At 44.8% G+C, this 26,541-nt stretch overlaps 1 long non-coding RNA gene and 1 pseudogene across 1 annotated transcript; one reads left to right on the top strand and one right to left on the bottom strand.

Annotated features, from left to right (window-relative positions):
• Positions 1-948: 948 nt before the first annotated feature.
• On the bottom strand, positions 949-9,368 carry LOC125161164 (uncharacterized). The gene is made up of 2 exons (XR_007150491.1): positions 7,647-9,368; positions 949-2,394 (listed from the first exon to the last, which is right to left on the bottom strand). It is a non-coding gene; the product is annotated as an uncharacterized LOC125161164 (long non-coding RNA).
• Positions 9,369-17,214: 7,846 nt separating this feature from the next.
• LOC125161163 (spindle and kinetochore-associated protein 2-like) lies at positions 17,215-17,858 on the top strand (annotated as a pseudogene).
• The last annotated feature ends 8,683 nt before the right edge of the window (positions 17,859-26,541 follow it).

Below are 26,541 nucleotides of genomic sequence, written 5' to 3'. Positions count from 1 at the left end.
GGGTTAAGAGCACCAGCCCTAGAATTACCCTGTACGAGTTCAAATCCTCCCCTCCACCGCTTACTAGCCTGGCTTGGACAAATTTCTCCCTCTGTCTGTGGCTCAGTTTCCTCCCTGTAAAGTGGTTTTAATAATAGCGCTTCCCCAGGAGAGTTGTGAACCCTAAATGAGATGCATGCAGACCACTAACCACAGCACTTGGCATAGAAAGTGTTCTGCGTTACTCATTATTTATGTCACCCGTCCTCCGAGGCTTACCCCAAAAATACATCCTCTGAATTTTCACCATTTGGAATTAATCTCTCCCCCGCCCCCCATATTCTCCCACAGTGCAACACTTGGCCCATTCCACTTTGTATTATAGTGGAGGATACGTCTCATTTGCCCATTGTAAATTATTGAGGATAAAAAAAAACCAAAAAAACAAAAACAAAAAAAACCTGTTTGGCTCACTTCTGTGCTCACATGGTACTCAGTACGGGGCCTTGCAAAAGTAGCTTTTACTAACCCTCACTCCCTTCCCTGGAGTAGGGAGAGAATAGAAGGGGATGACCAACTGAGGTTTGGCAATTGTGTGAGGAGCTGAGCAAGAAAGACTTGTTTTCAAAAGCCCCTTTCTCGACATAGTTCTCTCTTCTGGGCCCGGTGTGAAAAGTTCACACTAGATTTCATTTTCCCCACTGAGAACCAGGGGGGCAGAAGCAGGCTTCTTAAAGTTGCTTCTGCTTTAAGCCTTGAAGGATGGGTTAAGGGGTGACAAAGAGGCAAGAAGAGGGATGACCGCCAGCCTAGTGAGGTTTGGGACAGAAGCCTTGTTCACAGCACTTAGTGCCTGGGCTGGGGATTCAGGCTCTGGGCTCAGTGAATGTCCACCGAATTCCGGTTTTTACAAGGACCTACTAAATTGCCTGATGCTGTTGCCGAAGACTGAAGGACATGAAATGGATACTTTTGCTTGGTGAGTTTATGATTTTATTAGGGAGATTAGATATAGATATGTGACACACTTAGAAACAAGAGAAAGGATGTACTCACGTGGGAAAATATTGAGATGTACATGACCATTAAGGAAGTGCTGTAAACCAGGTGAGAACAGGGATGGGGCTCTCTTCAAAGTCTTATCTTCCAGAACCTTGCACAGAGTTGGTGCTCCAGAAAGATTGTTTTCAGTTGAGTTGAGGAATTTACACTTGAGAAGCGTTTTCAGGGATCTGAGTAACAGACTAGCATCAGCAAGGGCCCTCAAACTTCCTAACATTAGTTGGGAAAGGGGTTGGTCCCTCATCTTCAAAAATGTGCATGGAGGGGCACCTGGCTGGCTCAGTCGGTGGAGCGTGCAACTCTTGATCTTGGGGTTGTGAGTTTGAGGCCCACGTTGGGTGTAGAGATTATTTAATAAAAAAAAAATCTTTAAATATAAAGAAAGAAAGAATAAATAAATAAGCACGTGGATAATCATATTATTTGTCAGACTGCTTCATTCCAAAGTGCCTTAATTCTAGCTCACAGATTAGTGACGAGGAGGGCCTATAAAGGACCTTGCAGTAAAATCTTAAACAGGAGACTCAGGATCAGTCCCACACACTCTTGACTTTAATCAAAACAAAAGACCCCAGTTTTAGGTTTGCAGAGAGAGTGGAGTGCAAACAGAAGGAATGACTTCTACTCAGGTTTTTTAAAATTTCTGGAATCCCACCATCCAGAAGTAGCCAAGTGAAAAGTACAAACGATTGTCTTGTAACAGCCTTGAAAAGTAACCTGCATTTATTAAAATCCTTAAATTGTTGCTACTCAAAGGATGGTCCGAGACTGGTGCCAATCCACAAAACTATTTGTTTCTGGTCCGCATGAGGTAAATAATAGAATCAAAAGTGTTTAGAAGTTTTTATAGCAGTTTGACATTATGCGACATCCAGTGGGTTTGCTTTTTTATGCCTTTGTTGTTTTTTTAGAAATGAATATTTATTTTAAAAAAGTATCGACGTTCAGCAGATGGTGGGGGGCGGGGGGAGAAAAGGGCTCCTTCATCAGGATTACTTTGCAAAGCACGGCTTTAAATGGCATTCCTGTGAGGTAGGCGGGTTCTAAGATGACTTCCTGGGCTCCCCTTGCCCTGCGTGTGGGCGGAGCCTAGTGATTTACTTCTAACATATAGACTATGGCAAAAGTGATGGGATGTCATCCTCGAGGTTAGGTTACAAAAAGACTCAGTGGCTTCTTTTTTGCTTGTTGAATTTGTTCTGGCTGCTATAAAAAAATAACATAGGACTGGGTGGCTCATAAGTCTATCGTTCTGGAGCCTGGGAATCCAAGATTCAATGTGCCACTGTGGGTGGGTTTTGGTGGGAACCCTCTTCCGGGCTGCAGAATGCCGACATCCGGTTGTATCCTTACCTGGTGGAAGGGGCAAGGGAGCTTTCTCAGCGGCTTTTATAAAGGCACTAATCTCATTCACGATAGTTCCATCCTCATGACCTACCCACCTCCCAAAGGTCATGCCTCCTAATAACATCATCTTGGGGGGATAGGTTTCAATACATGAATTTTGGGGGCACACAAGAATTCAGACCATAGCACTCACCTCCTCTCTCCATCTCTTACTCTCGCCTTCTTGGAGAGGGCCGCTGTGTTGCGAATACCCTATGAACAAGCTCATGTGGCAAGGCACTCATGTCTTCAGCCAATAGCCAGTGAGACCGTGAGGCCTGCCAACGGTCTCTTGAGTGAGCTTTGAAGCACATTTTATCCCAGTTGAGGTCTGAGATGACTGTAGGCCACTCTAGTTTCTCGATTACACCTTGCAGAAGACCCTCAAGCCAGAGGATGAATCTAAGTGGCACATTGTGACCCAGAAAAAAACTCTAAGATAACAAATGTTCTTTCCAACCACTAAATCTTGGGGTAATTTGTTACACAGCCTAGATAACTAACACACCCTGTGTCAGAAAAGGACATCAGACAAGTGGAAAGAAACACTGAAAATGCAACTGTAATTGTGTTGTGTGGTTAGTGATATAGTCAATGAATAATTTATAACTACCAAGTAGCATTGCAGCAGCACATCCTGGTCCTTAGATACAATAATCTCGTTTACCCCAATCATAAATGTAAGATTGTAACTTGGCATGAAGGATAGTTACTATGAAAACATAGCCATCAAGAGCTGCTGTGAATTGAGCTCCCGTGCTTTCTTCTGTGGAAACTCCTTGTAAGTATCTATCCAAAATCAGCAAAAAAGAAAACACGTTAGAACTTTGCAATCCTTCTTTTGAAAGTTTCGCTAATATTAGCCACAGAAAAATTTCAATTTGTAGTAGAAATTCCAGGATTGAGCAAAATAGCCTATTAAAAGTCCACGACATGAATTCAGGCAGAAGTCATTTTATCTAGGAGGAAGAATTAAGCATCGCTAGTTTCCAAACAGATATTAGTCACTAGAATTTAAATGGCTCTGCAGTTGTTAAGACATTTTACCAAAGGCTTCTGCAAAATAGATTTAAGAATGGCCTCATTTGCTATCTGGTACCAGTCTTGGTGATGATGAATCAACTGATACCTAATTGTATCGTGCTCTTCCTTTTTGATCTATTACACAAAAATAACCAATCCTGTATTTAGGGTACAGTTTTGATTTCTACCTTACAGTCTTGTTAGGATGAAACACACACCACCGATTGGGGAGCCTCAGACTCCTTATGTGAGAAATAGGTTTGTTTAAGGCTAGGCCAATGCCAAGGAACTCACAATCTAAAGGGTTTTGCTTCCTCCCACCTCGTCTCTGTAGTATGAATAAGAATTCTTATATTCAGGTTAAAGTTCCAGAGTTTGATCGTTGTGTGTGTGTGTGTGTGTGTGTGTGTGTGTGTGTTTAAGACACACAGACAACAGAAAGGGAATTATGAAGAGAGGCATGGGAGACAGAGTGAGGCTGATCAGCAGGGAATGAGAAATCTACGAGTTTGCACCATCCACGTTTGGGAACAAAAGAAATTAGCATTGCCAACCTTGGTCCTGTCCATCACAACTGAAGTGCCTACCACCTAAAATATTGTGGGGCTCGTTCTGATTAACCATCCACACAAACAGAATCAGAGTGGCTAACCACTACAGTAAATGACCCCCAAATCTCAGTGGCTTAACCCAGTGAAAGTTGACTTCTTATTTCACTGTTCAAAAAAGTGTTTGGGATAAGGAGAGTCTGCACTTTTTTGGGTCATTTGAGGACACAGGCCGTTTCCTTATTGTGGCTCTGTCTTCTTCCCCGTCCTCAGCATCTTCTCCATTGGCTGGTGATGAAGAAAGAGAGTGAAGACCAAGCATGGGAGGAGGGTTTGATGGGCCGGGCCTGAAAGTGGCACCCATGACTTCTACTCACATTCCATTGGCCGGAACTCGGCCACATGGCCACACTTAGCAGCAAAGGAAGCTGGAAGGTGGGGACTCGTAGTGTTTCCAAGACAAGAGGAGAGCCTGGATATCTGTCTTTGGCACATCTGGGGAGCCACTGTCCTTTGGTCTTATTCTGCATTCCATTCACTTAGAAACCACTCATTCAGCACCTACTCTTTTCGACTGAGGATATTATTTTAGCACTCACAGTGACTTAATATACTAATGCAAACCTAGAGTGGCATGTTCAAAGTAGGTCAACACTTTACCCATTTATACTCTAGGTGTTTAAGAAATGCTGGAGTGCGGGGCACCTGGGTGGCTCAGTCGGTTAAGCGGCTGACTTCGGCTCAGGTCATGATCTCGCGGTCCGTGAGTTCGAGCCCCACATCGGGCTCTGGGCTGACAGCTCAGAGCCTGGAGCCTGTTTCGGATTCTGTGTCTCCCCCTCTCTCTGACCCTCCCCCGTTCATGCTCTGTCTCTCTCTGTCTCCAAAATAAATAAACGTTAAAAAAAATTAAAAAAAAAAAAAAAAAAAGAAATGCTGGAGTGCCTGGGTGGCTCAGTCAGTTAAGTGTCTGACTTCAACTCAGGTCATGATCTTGCGGTTTGGTGGGTTCGAGCCCCGCGTTGGGCTGTGTGCTGACAGCTCAGAGCCTGGAGCCTGCTTTGGATTCTGTGTCTCCCTCTCTCTCTGCCCCTCCCCGCTCGTTCTCTGTCTCTCTCTGTCTCTCTCTCAAAAATGATTAAGTGTTGGGGCGCCTGGGTGGCTCAGTCGGTTGGGCGTCCGACTTCAGCTCAGGTCACAATCTCGCGGTCCATGAGTTCAAGCCCCGTGTCGGGCTCTGGGCTGACGGCTCAGAGCCTGGAGCCTGTTTCCGATTCTGTGTCTCCCTCTCTCTCTGCCCCTCCCCCGTTCATGCTCTGTCTCTCTCTGTCCCGAAAATAAACGTTAAAAAAAAAAAAATTAAAAAAAAATGATTAAGTGTTAAAAAAAATTAAAAAAAGAAATGCTGCTTGGTGAGAATGTTCAAAGCATATCATGAAGAAAGCTTGGGACTCCTGACTCTAATCCTAGTTTCACCTAAACAAGTCATTTTGGAAGGGGGACCCTACATATCTGGACCTTGGGCCTCTTACCTGCACAGAGATAACTTGAACCTGACAGGTTTCTAAGTTCCCTTCTTGCCGTCAATGTCTCTGAAAGTCTTGGCAATCAATGAGGAACCATGTTTGATTGCTACCAAACTCGTGTTCTCAGTTGACTGTGAGGCCTTTGGTCCTAAAAAAGCACCACCACATAGCTCTGGAGAAGAAAACACACTCTCCTCTTGGTTAAATCTCCAACTGGAAGGGGAACATGTACGGGTCTCCCCCTGACTTTCTGATGTGTCTTCCTTTTTTTGTTAGTACCTCTACCTGGGTGATGACATCTGGAAAGGCTAACACGTTGATCTCTATCCTGCAATGTCACACTATTTGACGATAGGGAAGCTACACATAACTTGGGTTGTGGGGAAAGTCACTGATCATCCAGAGTGTAGAGAACCTAAGAATCCTTGAGTGGGGATCAATGTAAGTCCAGTTTCTAGAGGCCCCACTTAGTGCCCCTTTACACTAAGAAACTAGTTTTGAGGCCAACGACCCTGACCATTATTTAGTAAAGTTGACGGGTATTTTATTCTTTGAACTGATGGTTAGTTTAGCACCTGAAGTCTCTCACTTACTTGATCATCTCCTTCAAGCATATTTATATTTTTGATAGCAGCTATAATGTTCTCTTTGGTAATGCACATCATTAATAATTCCTGCTTAACTGTTTCTTTGTCCTTGCTAGTTTTCTCTAATTCCTAGTTTTGTTGTCCTGTACTCCAGAATCTCTATCAGATCTTAATTCCAAGGCAGCGCTCTGTCAAACTGCACCACAGAGGCAGGGCTTTCTGGGCCATGGAGAACCGATTCTGAGCCTCCTGCCGATCCCTACCTGCCTTCGGCCTCCTTTTGTAAAAAGGTAAATTCTTAATTTCTTTAATGTTTATTTATTTTTCAGAGAGACAGAGTGCGAGCAGGGGAGGGGCAGAGAAAGAGAGGGAGACCCAGAATCCCAAGCAGCCTCCAGGCTCTGAGCTGTCAGCCCTGAGCCTGACGTGAGGCTCGAACTCACAAACCGTGAGATCATGACCTAAGCTGAAGTTGGATGCTTAACCGATGAGTGACGCAGGCACTCCTTAAACAGGTAAATTCTAGTCAGAGTTGTTGCTTGCTGAACAAATGTTGTCTATGATATTACAGTAGGCCGAATAGTCCCCCCAAAATTCACATCCACCCCAAACCTCAGGCTGTGACCTAAATTGGAAATAGGGTCTCCACAGATATAATAAGGTGAGGATTGAGGTGAGATCATACCAGATTAGGGTGGGCCCTGAATCCACTGACACACAGAGGAAGGACACAGACACACACAGAAAAGGACACAGACACACAGAGAAGAAGGTGATGTGAAGACAGAGGCAGAGATCAGAGCAATGCCACCATAAGCCATGGAGCGCCAGGAGCCACTGGAAGCCAGAAGAGGCAACAAGGATTCTCCCCTAGAACGTTCTGAGGGAGCACAGCTCTCCCAGGACCTTGGTTTTGCACATGTCACCTCCGAACCACATGTGACAGATACATTTCTGTTTCAAGTCACCAAGCTTTTCGTGTGGCAATTTGCCATGGCAGTTCTAGAAAACTAATGCAGTCAAGTTTACTATTTCTCTTCATCTTGGCATTGTTCTTGTTATTATATAGGAAGTAATTTTTCCTGAGTAAAGATCAGGATACTCTGGGTACCACTGAGTTCATGGCACCCTCAGAACCGGGGTATGGAAGGGGTGATGCTGAAACAGAGAGTTTTGATGTTGGCTCTCGGGAGGCCTGTTCCGGTAAGGACAGATGGGTGGGAGGCTTGGTTCGGAAGCCATTTGAACCTTTTTTACCCTGTCCCATGTCTTACCTGCAAGGCTCCCTCTGCCCTGACTTGTTTTGTTCTTTCCCTCACTCTTGCAGCAAGGCCCCCAGCAAAAGCCTCAGGCAATGTCTCCCTCTCTCTCTCTCTCTCTCTCTCTCTCTCTCTGACACACACACACACACACACACACACACACACACACACACACACTTTTTATAAAAATAATTTTTATAATGTATATAACATGTGAGTTCTATAATCATTTTGTCAAGATAAGTTGTTTTTGTAACAACTTGGTTTTCGTACCTGCTTTTAAAAAACCACTTCTGGGGTGCTCGGGTGGCTCAGTCGGTTGAGCGTCCGACTTCGGCTCGGGTCATGATCTCGCGGTCTGTGAGTTCGAGCCCTGCGTCGGGCTCTGTGCTGACAGCTCGGAGCCTGGAGCCTGTGTCTCCCTCTCTCTCTGCTCCTCCCCTGCTCACACTCTGTCTCTCCCTCAAAAATAAATAAAGATTAAAAAATTTAAAAAAAACCACTTTTATTGATTGCATCTTCCATATTAAACAAATACAGGTCCATACTGTCATCTTTATAGGCTGCAATATATCCTATAATATGGATGTATCTTGATTTAGTCAAACAGTTTGCTGCTGATGAAGGTTTAGGTTGTTGTTATATTTTCACTTTTATAACTCCATGACACACTCTTTTTTATACATATTTTGGGGATCTTAAAACCACTTGCTACAGTAATGGGGATTTTTTTGGAGAGGCTTTTCCTTCACGTGGTCCCCTCTCCCCACCTGTCCTCTCTCATTGCTATTCGAAAGTGATTTGTGATCACCGAATATTGCTTACTAGTTTGTGACCTTTGCGAGCATCAATCAACCATGACCATTACCCTCCTTGCTATATGCCTTTTGTAATTGTGGCAAGTGCGCTGTCCCGATTCTATGGAACTCTCTCTCTCCAAACCTTCAGGATTGCCAAGATGAGTTAGGAAGAAAGAGGATCTGGATCTGTTTCCTACAAAAGTGTCAATATTTGCTAAAACAAAGAGCCGGGAGTACCCCCAACGGAATGCCATCTGTCCTTGTCTCTGAGAGCCTGCCAGAAAATCTTTTCACAGCCAAGAGATGTTATTTGGCGTAGCTGACACTGAAATTCAGCGAGGTGGCTTACAGATCAGAAACTGGCTGATGTCAAGAGATGCTTTGCCATGTAGGAACTGGAAGTACAGAAATGTGTTTCATTTTTGAAACTGTACATTAAGGATTATTTATTCTACCAAAATGTTTCCTATAGGAATCTTGTGCTCAGCAGGACCACCTTGTTGATTTAAATATTCACATCGTTAACACGCTATTTTGCCGTACAGCTTTCTAGGAAGTGAGCAGCTGAGAAGACACGGGTCCCTCTCCCCACTCTGTGGCCTCAACCGGGCTGTTTCTCAAGGAGATAGGCTCACGACTCTCTTCTCCGACATATGGAAACTCAGTTTCTTTGCAGTTTTAGGGTGCAGGCATACATAACCCACAAAGCCCAGCTTCTGAAGTGTGAGTTGTCTGACCTGGGTGCTAAAGGGGGGTATTAGCTACCTGGATTCCTTTAGAAAAAAACCCAGATTCCTCTGGACAGCAACCTGAAGAGCAGCTCAAGAGGTCATCTTGGGCAGGAGTGAAATTCTTCCAAATACATTCGACAGCTACCCAGGGCCCAATTCTCCTCCCACACATGGTTGCTTGTCGAATATTTACCACTCGGAATCGCTCATTCATCTGTGAATTGGCGTGCTCTCCCCGGAAACAAATTCACTGAAGCACCTGGAACCATCTGTAGAGTCTGAGTCCATTGCATTCTTGTGACCCCTAAACACTCCGTCCGCTTGTGTCATTTCTCCCGTTTTTTTCTCCCCAGCAGACGCTGCCACTCCTTAGCTGGGCCTTCATCTAATTTCACTCTTCTCAAGAAAAGAAGAGTCACCCCAGCCTCAGCAGAGTTCTAGAACACTTCCTCCAGATCCCTGCTCTACGCTGGAATGGACTGAGTCTCCTTCCACTGCAAAGCATTTGCATACCCTGCAGACATCTTGGCCCAGTTTAACTAGATCCAGCTAACCCAGGAGGGACTGGGCCAGTATGAAAACACATTTCAGCCACAGCCGCCCCCCCCCCCCCCCCGCTCCTGAATACATGGGCATGGTTACCTACACAGTTTTGGGTGCGCACTAAATTAATTAATTCCATAAATATTTAATGAGCACCTACTGTGTGTCAGGCATTGTTTTGTGAATAAAACAAAGCCCAGGTCTATTGGAGTTTGCCGTCCACTGGGGGCAGACGGACAATCAACAAGTAATTTGTCGGGGGGCGGGGGGAGGGTGATAAATGCTACAAGATATAAATAAAGCAGGGGGAAAGAGATAAAGGAGAGGCAAGTGATGGTATGTGCACGGGAGCACACGCCTGTGTTCCCTAAGGAAGTGCCTAGGGAAAGTCTGACTTGAAGGAGATAAAGGAGAGAACCACGCAGTTAGCTGGGGGAAAGGGTACTCCAGGTGGTGAGAATAGTGAGTGCAAAGGCCCTGAGGCAGGAGAATACCAACTGTTTTCAAAAAATAGCAGGAGGCCTATGCAACAGGAAGGGAGAATGGTATTCGGTGCGAAATCATACTGGACATCATGGACCATGGTAAAGAATTTATATTTAATCTTAGTGGGATGGGAAGCTATTAGAGGATAGTGAATAAGAAATTAATACATGCAGGGGTGTCTGGGTGACTCAGTTGGTTAGGCTGCCAACTCTTGATCTCGGCTCAGGTCATGATCTCACTGTTGGTGAGTTCGAGCCCCGCATCGGGTTCTGTGCTGACAGCACTGAGCCTGCTTGGAACTCTCTCTCTGCCCCTGCCCCACTCATGCTCTCTCTCTCTCAAAATAATACATTTCTATTTGTTTGTTTGTTTGTTTGTTTACATAGAGAGGGAGAGAGGGAGAGAGAGAGAATCCTAAGCAGGCTCAGCACTGTCAGCACAGAACCCAACGCAGGGCTCGAACTCACCAACAGTGAGATCATGAATCAAGAGTTGGCTGCTTAAGGGGCACCTGGGTGGCTCAGTTGGTTGGGCAACCGACTTCAGCTCAGGTCATGATCTCACGGTCTCTGGGTTTGTGCCCAGCGTCGGGCTCTATGCTGACAGCTCAGAACCTGGAGCCTGCTTCGGATTCTGTGTCTCCCTCTCTCTTCTCCTCCCCCGTTGTGTTCTATCAAAAATAATTAAACAAAAACAAAAATAAAAATAAAAAAAGACTTGGCCTTTTAACTGACTGAGCCACCCAGGTGCCCCTAAAAAACTTAAAAAAAAAAAAAAAAAAGAAATCAATACATGCATAGAGCAAACATTCAAAAAATGCTTTTATTTTTGCTCTCCTTGACACGACCCTGTTTTACAAGAATGGTTATCTTCTTTCTCAAACATGGCAGGAAGGATGGAAAGCAAATATAAAAATCCCAGGCTTACAATTTCTGGGTCTAATCTGAACATCCCACATCTACCAGAGATGTGATCATTAGAAAATTATCCCCGGGGGCACCTGGGTGGCTCAGTCGGTTAAGTGTCCGACTTCGGCTCAGGTCATGATCTTGCGGTTTGTGGGTTCGAGCCCGCATCGGGCTCTGTGCTGATAGCTTGGAGCCTGGAGCCTGCTTCAGATTCTGTCTCCCTGTCTCTCTGCCCCTCCCCTGCTCATGCTCTGTCTCTCAAAAATAAATAAATGTTAAAAAAAAAAAAAAGAAAAGACAAAAGAAAATTACCCCACGTCCAAGACTTAGGTCCTTCTTTTCATTCGTTGCTCGGCAATGTATTTTCAAAATACTTCTTGGATGGACATTTTCTAAAAAAAATTCTTTAATGTTATATTCATTTTTGAGAGACAGAGCAAGCAGGGGAGGGGCAGAGAGAGAGGGAGACACAGAATCCGAAGCAGGTTCCAGGCTCTGGGCTGTCAGCACTGAGCCTGACACGGGGCTCAAACTCACAAACTGCGAGATCATGACCTGAGCTGAAGTTGGATGCTTAACCGACTGAGCCACCCAGGTGCCCCTGACATTTTCAAACTTAATACAAAATTAGAACACCCAGCTTCCAGCAGTTATCAATTTATGGCTAATCTTGTTTCTTCTAAACTGCCATCCATTTTCTTCCCCTTCCTTGTACTGAATTACTTTATGACAAATCCCACACATATCTTTGCATCCATGAATGCTTCAGTATGTATTTCTAAAAATAAAATCCTTTTGCATCACCGTAATGTCATTATCACAGCTACAAGCTTAACAATACTTCCTTAATATAAAAAAAAAAATCCAGTCGGTAATCAAATGTCCTTGGTTGTCACGTTAATACTTAAAACGAACGAACAAACAAACAAACAAACTTAACTTGTTTAATCACAATCCAAATATGGTTCACACATTGCATTCGGCTGATAGGTCTTGTAGATCTTTTAAACTCGGACTGTCCACCCTCCCACTTTTTTTCCCTCCTTATCTTTTATTTGTTGAAGAAACCTGGTGATTTGTTCCTTAGGTGTCCCTCATTTTCCATTTTGCTGAATGCACCTGCATGGAGTTGTTGAATGTTTCCCTTTCCTGTTTTCCTATAAACTGGTATCCCAGAGGCATAATCGAGTTGGATTTTTTGGCAAGACTATCTCATAGGAGGTGCTGTGAACGGCCTGTTGCACCCCATCAGAAAGGTACACCTTCCTTTACTGCTTTCTCTCCCTCCTTCTCTCTCTCTTTGTAGTAAAATACATCTAATATCAAACGTACCATTTAAGCCATATTAAAGTGTGCCATCCAGAGGCATTTAGGACATGCACAATGTTGTACAACCATCACTAATTCCAGAACTTTTCCATCACCCCCCAAAAAAAACCCTTGACTCATTCTCCGATCGCTCCCTCCGCCAGCCCCTGGAAGCCACTAATGGCTTTTTGTGTCCAGGGGTATTTTATATAAATGGAATCGTATAATGTGTGGCCTTTTAGGACAGCTTCTTTCACTTAGGATGGTGTTCTCAAGGTTCTTCCACATTGTAGCACATGTGAGGTCTTCATTTCTCTTCGTGGCTGAATCACGTTCCCTTGCGCAGATATGCCATATTGCATTTATCCATCAGTCAGTCGATGGGCGTTTGGGTTGTTTTCACCTTTTGACTTTTGTGAATAGTGATGCAATGAACATTCGTGTACCAATTTTTGCTTGAACGCCTGTGTTATTTCTTTGGTGTACACATCTAGGAGTGCCTCTCTTTTTGTGACATGAGGGTGCATCGGTGGGTTCGGTTGGCATCAGCCTGATCCATACACGGTGACATTCCCTGTGGGCTTTCACCTTTATGGAATTTAGGCACCACTGATGATCACGGCCTATTCCGTTAGGGTTCCAACAGCATGCTTTCGAGGTGGTCTAATCCTTTATTTTCAGTTAGTATTAAAGCAACGCTGTTCTGGGCAAGTGAGGTCATGTGGTTCTCTGAGGGGAAGAAGGTGGGGGAGGGAGGGATTGATGGCCAAGAAGGGTGGGAAAGGCTACACACAACGGACCCCCTTGCTGTAGATTCCAGCACCCGCTCACATGGCGAGGCCCCCCCCAGAAGTTCTGCGGCAAAGAAGCCTGTTTACTTTTGTTTAGCTCTGTATTTCCCAAGTTGATGTGACTACAAACATTTTTTTTCCCGTATGATTCTTCGTACTGAATACATGTTTCAGAGAATACTGTCTTAGTGTCTAGGTTACTTGGAGAAATGTGTTCCTTAGCTGTCTGGAAGCAGCCTGACAGTCTCCCTCAGTGGCCATAAGCTGATGGCATACTTGGGAAAGCCCTGGATGGCAGAACTGGCAAGATTTCTAGCAGAATTTCCCATGGAAACTCTAAATTGAGATCATGTTCCTGGGAATGAAAGCTAAAATCAAGCAAGAAAATATCGATGTCACTATCACCTCAGCCCTAGAGTGTTTGCCGGATGCCTTGGGATGCCTCCCGTCAGGATAAACCTTAGGACAATGCTGCACTGATGTGGCCCGAGGATTCCAGAGCCACCACAGTCCCTCTCTCTGCCCCTCATGGCTTCACTCCACATGGCCCCAGACCCCATGCAGGGTGGTCCCCTATTGTATTTTCCCGGGTCACACTGCCATGGGTGCTGTCTCACCGCTGACACGGTCAGACTGGTTAGATGATGGTAAACATGGAAGACATATGGAGGGAAGATCTAGAAGTTTCCTTGAATGACTTTCTGAGGGTCAGAGGTTTGACAGTATTCCCTTCATGTGGCCTTTAGGAAGAACTGTCCCCTTTAATACATCTCACCCATCCATTTGCTTTTAAAAGATTCTTACTTGTCAACGAGCCACACAGGGTACTGACCATGTGCTCTGCACTTTCGAGGTCACAAGCAGATGATGATGCCTGCTTTCACCAGACACCCCAGTAGTTTGCAGTAGGGAGGGTTACAGGACCCCCTTCCATGGCAATTGGCCCAGATCGTGGTTTGCTGCGGTCTTGATTCTAAGGGGGATAGTGGCCAAGTTCACAGCAACCGTGTACCTGGGTTACCTGATTGCCCCTCCTGGCCTCCATCTCTAGTGGGTCTCATGTGTCTCTCACCTGTTTTCTTTAGAATAATCACTATGGTTTCAACTAAGTATAAGATTATAACTTTTTTCTGATGACTCAGCTTGTTTTTCCTTTCTTTAAAAAATTTTTTTTTTCTGGTTCTCGTATTTTATTTTTTTTATAGATTTTTTTTCAATGTTTATTTATTTTTGGGACAGAGAGAGACAGAGCATGAACGGGGGAGGGGCAGAGAGAGAGGGAGACACAGAATCGGAAACAGGCTCCAGGCTCCGAGCCATCAGCCCAGAGCCCGACGCGGGGCTCGAACTCACGGACCGCGAGATTGTGACCTGGCTGAAGTCGGACGCTTAACCGACTGCGCCACCCAGGCGCCCCTCGTATTTTATTTTAAAAACATTTTTTTTAATGTTTATTTTTGAGAGAGAGAGAGAGAGAGAGAGAGAGAGAGAGTATGAGTGGGGGAGGGGCAGAGAGAGAGGAACACGCAGAATCCGAAGCAGGCTCCAGGCTCTGAGCTGTCAGCACAGAGCTCAATGCGGGGCTCCAACTCGCAAACCACAAGATCATGTCCTAAGCCAAAGTCAGACGCTTAACCGACTGAGCCACCCAAGCGCCCCATCGGCTTGTTTTTTCTTTTTCTTTTCTACATGAGAAGAGAAAATTTGGCTCATTCTAGAGAAAACCTTCCCTCGAATCATTCAACGTATCTTTCCTTTCTCTTGATAATAGGTTGGTGAAGGTGGGGTGGGGAGAATGCCGGAAATTGCCAGGCATAGGGAGCTGAGTGTCCACACATCACGAGTCCAGAGGCGTCCAGGCCAACTGGCTTGCCTGGCTTTCTGCGGCCAGGGGCTTTTCCTTGGTCCCAGCTTCCCCGGGAGAGAAAACCGGCCCTTCAGCTCCCACCCTCCCCAGCCTGCCCACCCCAGTGCTCCAGCTCTGTACCCTCATGATGGCTTGGGGATCTATTTAATCTCCTTATAGAATTGGTTAATACCAGACCAAGACTCCTTTGCCTCCTTCATCTACCTACCCCCATTTTTTTTGTTTGTTTCGGAAGAAACAAAAGTCCTTTCCACTTTGGGCTGCAGAAATACACTTTTGTTTTTTGTTGAAAAAATTATTTTGAGACTGTCAATGCAACTGCCTTCCTCTCTAACTCTGCCAGTGCTCGTCCTTCTCACCTTGGCCATATCCTCTCTAGGGCACGTCCTCAGTCCAGTGCTTGTGTATGAGAGTGTTCTGGATATTGGGCATCTAGTTCTTTCTGCCTCTCACCTCTGATTATGTAACTCTGCCTTCTCTCAGCACCACCTCCGGACCATTCTGGTGGATCCCAGCCCTAGGCTCAGACATCTCTGTTGTGAGGTCAGAGAAGCTGTTTGTGTGTTAAAGGCGAACGTCACTGGCGTCTAGGAGACCTTGACGTCTCTAATAGACTGCTTTGATTTTCCTCATCGGCAGCAACCTCGGCCCATGTCAGTCTGCAAGCCAGCCCCTCATTCGTAATCCCTATTAACCTTAAAAAGTAGGTATGCATGTGGAACTGCCCACTTGGAAAGCACGAAATGCTGAAGACCTCCCTTTTCGTTGCTAAGTTCTTTGTGAATCTGAGTCAGCTTCTCATTTCCCTTCCTGGGTCCCTAAGGGAGGCCGGGGCTTCTTCCTTCTCTGTGCTTCCTTCCACTCTGGAAGAAAGAAAGGTGGAGAGACACTCCTATGGCCAAACACATGACTGCCTCCCTTCTACCACAGTCTCCGGTCATAAGCTCAGGGCCATGTCTCGGCAGGGCCCAGGGCCCTTTGCTCTGAAGGGAGAAATGATTCCACAGCAGAAAGAAGTTGCCTCTTACGAACGAAAAGGCAGCTTCAAACATGCTGTCAGTAATTCAATCAGATGACAAGGATGAAGCAACCTGTTCAGGTCATGCTGGGCAGACAACCGGTCCTGGGCTGAGCAAACGGGTGGCAGATGAAAGGAGGAAGCACACCTGAGCCAGCTTGCTCATGAGCTGAAATATTCAAATGTGGATACAAAGTGGTTACTTCATCCCTGCACCTGTTCTGACTCAGCACACACTGAAGTGTTGAACCAGGTTTGACACGATGCCAGTGCCGGCAGCAGAAGCAGAAAATTTCTCAGGGACACCACACGGTGCCAGCGAAGGGACAAAGAGAGCCCACTGGGCCCTGACGTCAGCTCTGGAGGACTTTCTGGAACCGTTCTCCTACCGGCAGGGGGAGGCTTGGGCTGAGACCTGGCTTTCCTGGAGTGGCTTGCAAAATAAATTAGCGTGGATCTGACATTTCAAAATTTGCCAATCGCAGACGTGTAAAGTGTATCGGTGGGGTTTTGGTTTCATGATGGCTGCTAAAAAGATTTGAGCAACTCACATAAATCTATATCATTCTCACTGATTTAATTACTGCTTAGAAAAGAAATCACCAGGAGCGCCTGGGTGGCGCAGTCGGTTAAGCGTCCGACTTCAGCCAGGTCACGATCTCGCGGTCCGTGAGTTCGAGCCCCGCGTCGAGCTCTGAGCTGATGGCTCGGAGCCTGGAGCCTGTTTCCGACTCTGTCTCCCTCTCTCTCTGCCCCTCCCCCGTTCATGCTCTGTCTCTCTCTGTCCCAAAAAAATAAATAAACGTTGAAAAAAAAAAAAAAAAGAAAAGAAATCGCCAGATTTAGGAAAAGACATCGGCATCATACCTCGCATTTCTCATGGGGTTCAAGTTGGAGTCAGTATAGATTAGAACCTTTCAGCGGCCTTTAGTCTACATTCAGTGGTTTTAAAGTGACATGCAATCAGCTGACTTATTTGTGGTCCCTTCTTCATGACCGTGCGTTGTACGGTATCGAAAGACAACCGCCTGTGGCTGTTTATACAAATCCTTAAGTTCAGTGTCTTGTGGGTTTCCATAAAAGGTGATTGAAACACTTATTGCAGAATATGGAAATGCTTTAAAAAGCATGTGGGGGGGGGGGGAGAATGGGGCGCCTGGGTGGCGCAGTCGGTTAAGCGTCTGACTTCAGCCAGGTCGCGGTCTCACCGTCCGTGAGTTCGAGCCCCGCGTCAGGCTCTGGGCTGATGGCTCAGAGCCTGGAGCCTGTTTCCGATTCTGTGTCTCCCTCTCTCTCTGCCCCTCCCCCGTTCATGCTCTGTCTCTCTCTGTCCCAAAAATAAATAAACGTTGAAAAAAAAAATTTTAAAAAGCATGTGGGGGATTCAACATGGAGGCGGAGGTCGATAAGCTGGAAGTGATGTTCCAGAAAGCTCTGATCTGGATTACATTCAATACAGGCTGGAATATGAAATCAAGACTAGTCATCCTGATGCAGCAGGCAGGAGAAATCCAGTTACCCTCTTAAAGGAATTGTCAGCAATAAAGTCTCGATATCAAACTTTGTATGCCCGCTTTAAACCAATTGGTATAGAACGGAGAGAGAGTAAGAACCACATTTGTGCTGTCAATAAGACGATGACCATGATACAAGAACTACAAAAGCAAACAGATGTGGAGCTGTCACCACTGACTAAAGAAGAGAAAACTGCAGCAGAGCAATTAAAATCTTTTGTTCAGACTGATGAAGAAGTGGGCTTGCAAAAGGGAATTCTAATGGAGAGGAGATCCATTCCAGAAAGATTTAAGAAGATGTCTTGTTAGCACTCAGTGACTAGAGGTGGGGGGATGGAGAAGAAGGAGTTTTGGCTTGGGTAACTGGATAGTGATGCCTTTCACAAGAGAAGAGATAGAGATGCCTTTCATAAGAAGGGCAGATATTATACGAATAAAGTTCAGCCAAAAACATGGAATGGGAATAAAGGGATTTAAATGTATGTATGTACACACAGTCTTATCATTTCAGGCAAGGAAGTCACGTAACACTATTTTGCATTTGTTTTTGTATAACTGGGAGAAAATGGATGTCCTGGCCTATCATAAAAGGATATTTATGTACTATTGGTCAGTCAGATATGAATGAGCATGCTTTGGAAATTAACGGATAGAAAAAATATTTGTATTATATTATACATTATATATGTATATAATTTTATTTCTGAACAGTTTTGATTATAGGTAATGGTCACATTATTGATGAGACTGCTAATATGTGACCTAAAATCCTCCACAAAAGCTAACATTAGTAATAATAAATTGGCTTTTCTGTGAAAAATAAATAAATAAATAAAAATAAAAAGCATGTGGGAAAAAAACTTGAAAAGATGGTGGACTGTTTATAGGGGAGGTAGCACCTATGACCGGTCTGCAAAATAGAATAAACTAGATGCATCTGCTTTAAACTGCTTTTTATTAGTGGAATGCATGGCTTGCTTTATCAATAGTAAAACCTAAGCCTGGGCAGAAGTTTTAATTCTCCAGGGACCGCAACTTTTATTAAAAGGGCTAATCTAGCACATGGTAAAATCAGAATGGTTTATGGAAGAATTAGACAGAAAATCCAACTCCAACATTGACTGAGTGGATCTAAAACCAAATGCTGTTCCTGGCGGGCAGGGTGCCTAGCATTTGGATGCATTTGAATCATTAGCATAAAGCAGGAGAGGACACACTGTCATCTTCTTTGGCCTCCCCAGCCTTTAGTTCTGGAATCTCTCCCAATCTAGATGGTTGGACATGCCCAAGACCTCACAGGGAGCCCATCTCGCAGGTGCTTACCCAGCTCTGTTTATACAGTTCCCCTGTGGCCTCTAACCTACTCTGGAACTTCCCAGAATGAATCCATGTCTATAAGACAGGTTTTCTGGTAGTTGGTGGTAGGTTTCTTGTGTCCCCTAACTTGCCCTTTCCTTTTTCCAGGCTGATTCTGTGGATCTGGCTCCTTCTGAGGTTACTCGCTTAATCAAAGAGGATGAATTTCCCAGAGAGAACAGAACAGTGGTTTAGCCAAGCAAAGAGCTGGACTTCTCAATTACACTCTCCAACAAGCCCATGGGCGCTTTCCAGACCAGCACCCCTCTCATTCAACCTTTCCTCGTTTTCAAAGTTTCCAGACCTCTTGCCAGCCTGGTGGTCCACCACCAATCAGCCAGCATCAAACAGCCAATGGTCTTAAAAGGGATACCCAGCAAAGGAGTAAAACATGGCACAGGTAGTCTGGTCAGAGCCCCCTTTTCTGGGCAGTATACTTCTAAAATTTTTTTTAATGTTGATTCATTTTTGAGAGAGAGAGAGAGAGAGAGGAACAGAGTGTGAGTGGGGGAGGGGCAGAGAGAGAGAGAGAGAGAGGAACAGAGTGTGAGTAGGGAAGGGGCAGAGAGAGAGGGAGACATGGAATCCGAAGCCAGCTCCAGGCTCTGAGCTGTCAGCACAGAGCCCGACACGGGGCTCAAACCCATGAACCGAAAGATCGTGACCTGAGCAGAAGTCGGACGCCCAACTGACTGAGCCACTCAGGCACCCCAGAATTTCTTCCTTTTTAAAGCTAAATCATATCCACTGATCCATATGCACACACCACATTCTGTGCAGTATACTTATCCATTCATGCATCCACTGATGAATCCTTGAGTTGCTTCCACCTTTTGGCTCTCGGGAAAAATGCTGCTGTGAACATGGGGGTGCCAATATCTCTTCAAATATATGCCCCAAAATGGAATTGCTGCATCATATGGTAATTCCGTGTTTTGAGGAATTGTTAGACTGCTTTCCACAGTGGCTGCACCAGCTTATCCATATTTCACTATGTGCACTGTGCTATAGTATAAGTATAATGTAATGGATTAGATATTGCCAACCTTTTTCCTAAAATGATTTGCTAATATATATGCCTACCAGCCGTGTATTAGGAATTCCTAGTGATCCACATCTCCACCAACACTGAGTATTATCAGTCTTCTGATTTTTTTTCTGATTTAGAGGTGTTTAAATGATTATCTTATCATCATCTTAATTATCCCCATCACCATTTGCAATTATTCAAAGTGTGTGGTATTGTGGCTGAGAGCTGCGTTGTAGATGTAGACAAAGTCATATTTGAATCCAAGGGTCCCCGCTTATTAGCTGTGTGACTGACAAATTCTTGAGCCTCACTGAACCTCAGCTTCCTTATCTGTTCAAAAGGGGTAATAATAATGCTTACCTCAGAAGGTTGTCGAGAAGATTAAAACAGACCCGGTATCAGTAGCATTTAGCCCAGAGCCTGACAACATTGAAAATAGTAAATTCATTCATTCATTCATTCATTCATTCATTCATTCAATAATATTAAAACTGAGTACCTACTATGTGCCAGACATTGTAACAGGTTATAATTGTAACAGGTTATAAATACAAGGATGGGCAAAGCAAATGATCTCTGCCTTCATGTAGCCTTCAGTCAAGTAGGATGCATAGATATGCACGAAATAAACACGAAATACATCACTGCAGATTTTGATGAGTGCTGTAAAGGGAAATTACAGCAAGGTAGGACAGAATAAGAGGGGCAAAACCAATTTATGATTACTATTTTGATGGTCACTACTTCTGAGCTGGGATGAATAGGATGTGTATGGGTGTGGCAGGCAGGGAAGGTCTCTCGAGGCATACTGAACTTCAAAGGAAATGTATGGAGATGTAAAGTTTTTTCCAAAGTCAGGGGCAAGGGAATGGGCACCCCTCACTGCCCTGAGGCTTTGGAGGGATTTCTCTTGCCCACCTTTCCCAGAGGATGAGCAGGAGGAGGTTGAGTGACTGCCTGTGGCCCTCAAATATGTCTTGTGGCTCATGAACCCTGGGCTTCGGTCAGTGTGAAAAATTTATTCTCAGTGCCACTGACCAGCTCCTTGGTAATGACAGACTGAAAATAAATGGTGAAAATGGCTCAGATGAGCTGGATTACAACGAAGCCCTTTGATGTGAGGGCTGGTCCAGAACGTATTTGGGACTGACTTCAGTTTGGCACACCAAAGCTCAAAGATAAAAAGAAGTGCTCAGAGAAAGGAAAGTTAGGTGATTAGAGGGTTTTCTAGGACATATGTGAAACTGATGGTGAATACTATTTTCCAGTAGATATGGCAAATAGTTATATTTGCAAAAAGGGAAAAGTAGATGATTGTGAGAAATTTTTCTGGAACAAGTATAATTCAATGGTTCTCAAATTACAAAGGCATATCAGAAACCCCTGGGAGCTCGTTAAAAATTTAGACTCCGTGGCCATCTCCAAGACTCAGTACGTGTTCTCCGGGCCCAGGGCTCTGTATTTCTAACAAGTTCCCCAGGGGATTCTGATGGTAGAGGACAGCCTTTGAAAAACCTTGTTGACTTGTCCTATCTCTTTCCCTTCTTTTGTCTTTTGTTTGCGAAGTCTTCTTTTAGAAGAGTCTGAAGAGGGGCGCCTGGGTGGCTCAGTCGGTTAAGCGGCCGACTTCAGCTCAGGTCACGATCTCGCGGTCCGTGAGTTCGAGCCCCTCGTTGGGCTCTGGGCTGATGGCTCAGAGCCTGCAGCCTGCTTCCGATTCTGTGTCTCCCTCTCTCTCTGCCCCTCCCCCGTTCATGCTCTGTCTCTCTCTGTCTCAAAAATAAATAAAACGTTAAAAAAAAATTTTTTTTTTTTAAAAGAAGAGTCTCAAGAACAGGCTTTTTAAAAAAAAATTTTTTTTAACGTTTATTTATTTTTGAGACAGAGAGAGACAGAGCATGAACGGGGGAGGGTCAGAGAGAGAGGGAGACACAGAATCGGAAGCAGGCTCCAGGCTCTGAGCCATCAGCCCAGAGCCCGACGCGGGGCTCGAACTCGCGGACCGTGAGATTGTGACCTGAGCTGAAGTCGGATGCTTAACCGACTGCGCCACCCAGGCGCCCCAGGAACAGGCTTTTTTTCCATTGCCCCTTCCCCTGCCTCAGTGTCAGCCCAAGATCCCAAGCACAGTTGCCTGGCTAGGTCTCATAAATGTGTGAAGCAAGGAGAGGAGGAGAATAGAAAATAGGCTGGTTGGGCAGCCAGGCTGTCTGGTCACTTTGCTTTTCTAAACTCTGTGCAGGTCAAGAACCCATATCTGAGAGCTTTATGCGACTCGGTGCTGCCCATCACCCGACCCCTGGTGTATACAATTGCGTAGAAGTTAGTGGTACAGGCTCTGGACTCAGCCAATGTCAATTGGGGTCCTATGACTTTGGACAAGTTATGGATACCCTTTGAGCCATTCTATTTTTGGCTTGTGGGGCTTTTTTGGAGGGTGTAACAGGGTAATACATGGATATGTTGAGGCAATTTGGGGGATTAAGTTAAGCGATTAAGGGGCTGGCAATTAGGGGGATTAAGATTAAGCGAGGGAGATTAATTTAAATGATGAAGTAGAGGGAGCAGGTAACTTGGGGGATATTCTTGTCATTGTCACAGATTATGGAGAGCAACAGGCAGACATCTATCTCATTGTCCCACACACAGACACCCCTCTCATCCTGCTTCTGTACTTTCTCTTTAAATTGAGGTATAATTGACATATGATATTATCGTAATTTCTGACACACGATACTATGGTAATTTCAGATGTGCAACATAATGATTTTATATTTGTATATATTGCAACACAATTGCCATAAGAAGTCGAGTCAACATCTGTCATCATACATAGTTACAGAACTTTTTTTCTTGTGATGAGAACTTTTAAATCGATTCTTTTAACAATTTTCAATTATGCAATACAGTATTATCAACTATAGTCACCACGTTGTACATTTATTTTATAAATTAAAGTTTGTGCATTTTGATTCCCTTCACCCATTTGGCTCACCCACAACCGCCCATTCTGACAACCACAAATCTGTGTGCTCGTTTTTTTTTCGTTGTTTTTTTTTTTTTTTTTAAGATTCCACATATAAGGGTTGTGTGGGTGGCTCAGTCGTGGTTAAGTGGCTGACTCTTGATTTCGGCTGATGTCATGATTTCATGGTTTACGAGATAGAGCCCTGCCTTGGGCTTTGTGCTAATAGCTCAGGGATTGCTTGGGATTCTCACTCTCCTTCTCTTTCTGTGCCTCCCCTGCTCATGCTCTGTTTTTCTCTCTCAAAATGAATAAACATGAAAAAAAAAAGATTCCACATATAAATGAGATCATTCAAGATTTGTCTTCCTCTGTTTGACTGCTTTCACTTAGCACAATGCCCTTGAGGTCTGTGATGTTGCAAATGGCAAGATTTCACTTTTTTTTTTTAATGGTTGAGTAACATTGCTTTATATATATGTATACCCCATTTTCTTTATCCATTCATCCACTGACGGACATGTAGGTTATTTCCCTATCTTGCCTATTGTAAAGAATGTTCCTATGAACGTGAGGGTGCATATGTGTTTTAGAATTAGTGCTTTTGTTTTCTCCAGATAAATACTCAGGAATGGAATTGCTGGATCATAGGGTGGTTTTATTTAAAGATTTTTAAGGAACCTCCATACTGTGCGCTCTGTATTTTTGTGGTTGCTTCTCCAACAACCTTCCTTCATCTCCACTCCCATATACACTTAACCAAATTATTTTCAGAGTTCAGCTGGAGTCCTGCTTCTTCTCTACGAAACCTTTTGCTGGAGCAGAAACCCCTGCTCCCATTGATGCTTTCCTTCTCTAGATCACTGTCCTGATTTTCATCCACCTCTGTGCTAGTTAGGTTCTAATTCTGTTCTGCCTCATATTGATCTTAAATTATTAGATGGGTGTGTTTTATCGTTTCGTCTAAAATAAAATGCTTGGAGGTCAGTGTAAATATTTTACTTTCAATAACTGCACTGAAAACCTGTCTATGTGAAAGGGAGGTATACGTTGCATTGACCAACTTGAAGTAATGTTTTTTGCTGAATAAAGAGCCAACCAAGGTGAAAATTTTCATATGGTTTTCACATAATTTGCACGCAAGAATTCTCACATAATTCTCAAAGAATCATGCGTTCTTTGTATCCAATTTATTCAGTCATGTATTCCTGTGTGTTATAAATACAGAAATATGAGAAATGCATTAGCAACCTATATCTACCCCTTCTCCTCGCTACCTCCAGAGGAGGGGACAAAGGAGAGACAATTGAGGACCAAGAATATAATAATAAAGACACTGGTACTGGGCGCTGATTCAGCAGTTCCCACCCCTGGCTGGTTTCCTCTCTCTTAGGTGCAAATGTGCTGAGCAGGGCGTCGTAACCCTCTGTCCCAACCCGTTCCTGGTTGGTGGCGGGTGGGTCTGAAGGCCGCTTGACTTTTCACATCACGGCCCTCCTCCGGCTCCACTCAGAGACCCAGCTTCCTCACCCTGTTCTTAGAGTGCTTAGAGACCCTTCTCTTTTCACCCCCCCTCCCCCAAACGAAAGACACGCTCTTTAAGCCACAGCGCTCTAGCCAGCAGGGGACAGTCTGCCCTGGGTGGGGGTTGGGGGTGGCAGAGCGAGGGTGGGCTGGGGGCCGTGGCCGTGGCGGGACACATACCTGCGCAGTTGTCTTCACCTTCCAGTTTTGTCTTGAAATAAAGCACACGGCTCTCCAATCTTTTGTACCTTAGTTTCCTCTCTTCTAGGGACACTCTCTCCAAAAGGGTGGTTTTCAGGGGGCTTAACCTGGGGGTCCGGAGCTTCGATCACCAACTCTCTTCCCCTTGCCTCCGGGGAAAGCCCAAGTTCTTTTAGGAAATGCGACCTCTAGAGGCCGGCTGTGGCATCCCAGTTAAATCCCGCGGAGGTTCTCGTTAGTCTGGACACCAAACCCATCAGCCAATGCGAGCAGCCCGCAGTGCCGTGGGGCCAGGAAATGGGGGAAACGTTAAGTTATGCTTTCCCTTAGAAGAAAAATCTCAGCTTTAACTCTGATGACCAGTTTCCCTAGTACATTTTCACGTGGAGTTGGACTGCCCTGTCCTGCAACTTTCTGAGACCCGGAAACACCTAAGTTTCACAGACTCCATTCCTTATTTGTATTCGAGAGAATCTCTCCATATGTTTGTCAAACCCTGAAGGCCTTCTAGGCTGGCTTGATTTTATCCTTTACAAAACACCTTACTCATTAGGAGGGGAAATGTAGGGTGAGAAAAAAACAAAAACAAAAACAAAACCCAGACCAACTTTCACCCTCTGTGCATGCGAACCCACAAGCTCACTCACTGTTAGCAGGCACGTTTGTTGTGGTTCAGTCCGTTGATGAATGAAAAGAACCTGAGGTTTTGCAAGGTTCTCAGCAGGAGGAAGTCAAGGAGGACCAAGACCCGGTCTGGGAGGCACCAGAAAACCGCTGGAGAGCAGGGAGGTTTCTCCCCACCACTACCCAGCAAAAGATGGCTCACAGATCCGCAGTTCAGACCCAGAGCCGAAAAGACCACGTGAAGTGACAGAAAGTGACCAGGTGTTTTTCAGTTATGAGGTTGCTAATACTCACCTTGAGGGAGAAATTCACATTAGTTTAACTAACCCTGTATGCTTCCAATTCAATTTTAAAAACCTGATGTTGCCAAACAGCATCATAGGCCCTTACTCATTTCTCAAGTAGAATGAAATAAAATTGATTGTCTATAAAATATTTATCAGATCTAGGCTAGTGTTTGAATTATATCTCCTGCAGGCTTTAAAATGTCCTCTCTCTGCTTATTTCATTATTGATTAGGCAGACAAAATTTTTACTGAATGCAGTAACTACAATGTGTTTACTGGGGTTAATTTACTTACTCCTGAGGATTACTTTAATTCTTTTACGAAAACAATTTGTCTTGGGACTTTTTTCCCCGAAAGGGTCACATCAAAATTTATTAGACTGTTATACGATTCACAGTAATCTGGGTGTAACTGAATAATTTATATCTGTCTTTGCCAAGCCTGGCTGCCCATCAGAATGACATGGGGAGTATCTTAAAAATACAGATTCCCAGGTCTCACCCCAGACCGGGTGAAGCAGAATTCCTAAGGGTGTGGCCTGGGAATTTTCCCATGGAAAGGTGCGACCCATCTTCTCGCGGCGGACTGGGGTTTGAGAACTGATCAATACAGTTTAGTCTTGGGTAATTTTAAGGTTAAAATGTTATTGTCATTGAAGGTACAATTTTCTGTTGCAAACACCACATGTCCTTAAATCTTTGCCTCCTCTCCCTACATTAGAAGTGAACTTCAGAGGAGAAGGACAAATGAAGTGATGGAGGTCCCAGTGGAACCATGTCATCACTGTGAATTAAGGAGCCAGCTAGAGCAAGCGAACAGCCACCTGATGAGCTCCCCCCACCTCCCCCCGCTGACCTGGTCTGGACTAAATTCTTTGGGTCACGTCACTCCATTTGGCTGGGTCCCTGAAGACCTTCAGGAAAACTGGGTTGGTCCTGGGTCATGTGCCAGCAGAATCAGCATGTTCAGTGATGTGAATTGGTACCTGGACACGGGGCTTGAGGAATACTTACCTGTAAGGTCCCTCGAGTAGGGACACAGTCCTACCATTTCAAAGCTATCAACACTAAAACCCTCAATTATGGGGGCGCCTGGATGGCTCAATTGGTTGAGCATCCGACTTCGGCTCAGGGCAGTATCTTGCAGTCTGTGAGTTCGAGCCCTGCATCAGGCTCTGTGCTGACAGCTCAGAGCCTGGAGCCTGCTTCGGATTCT

This window comes from Prionailurus viverrinus, chromosome A2, assembly GCF_022837055.1.
Source record: "Prionailurus viverrinus isolate Anna chromosome A2, UM_Priviv_1.0, whole genome shotgun sequence".
Taxonomy (NCBI): Eukaryota; Metazoa; Chordata; class Mammalia; order Carnivora; family Felidae; genus Prionailurus; species Prionailurus viverrinus.
This window is presented reverse-complemented; position numbering and strand designations above follow the sequence as displayed.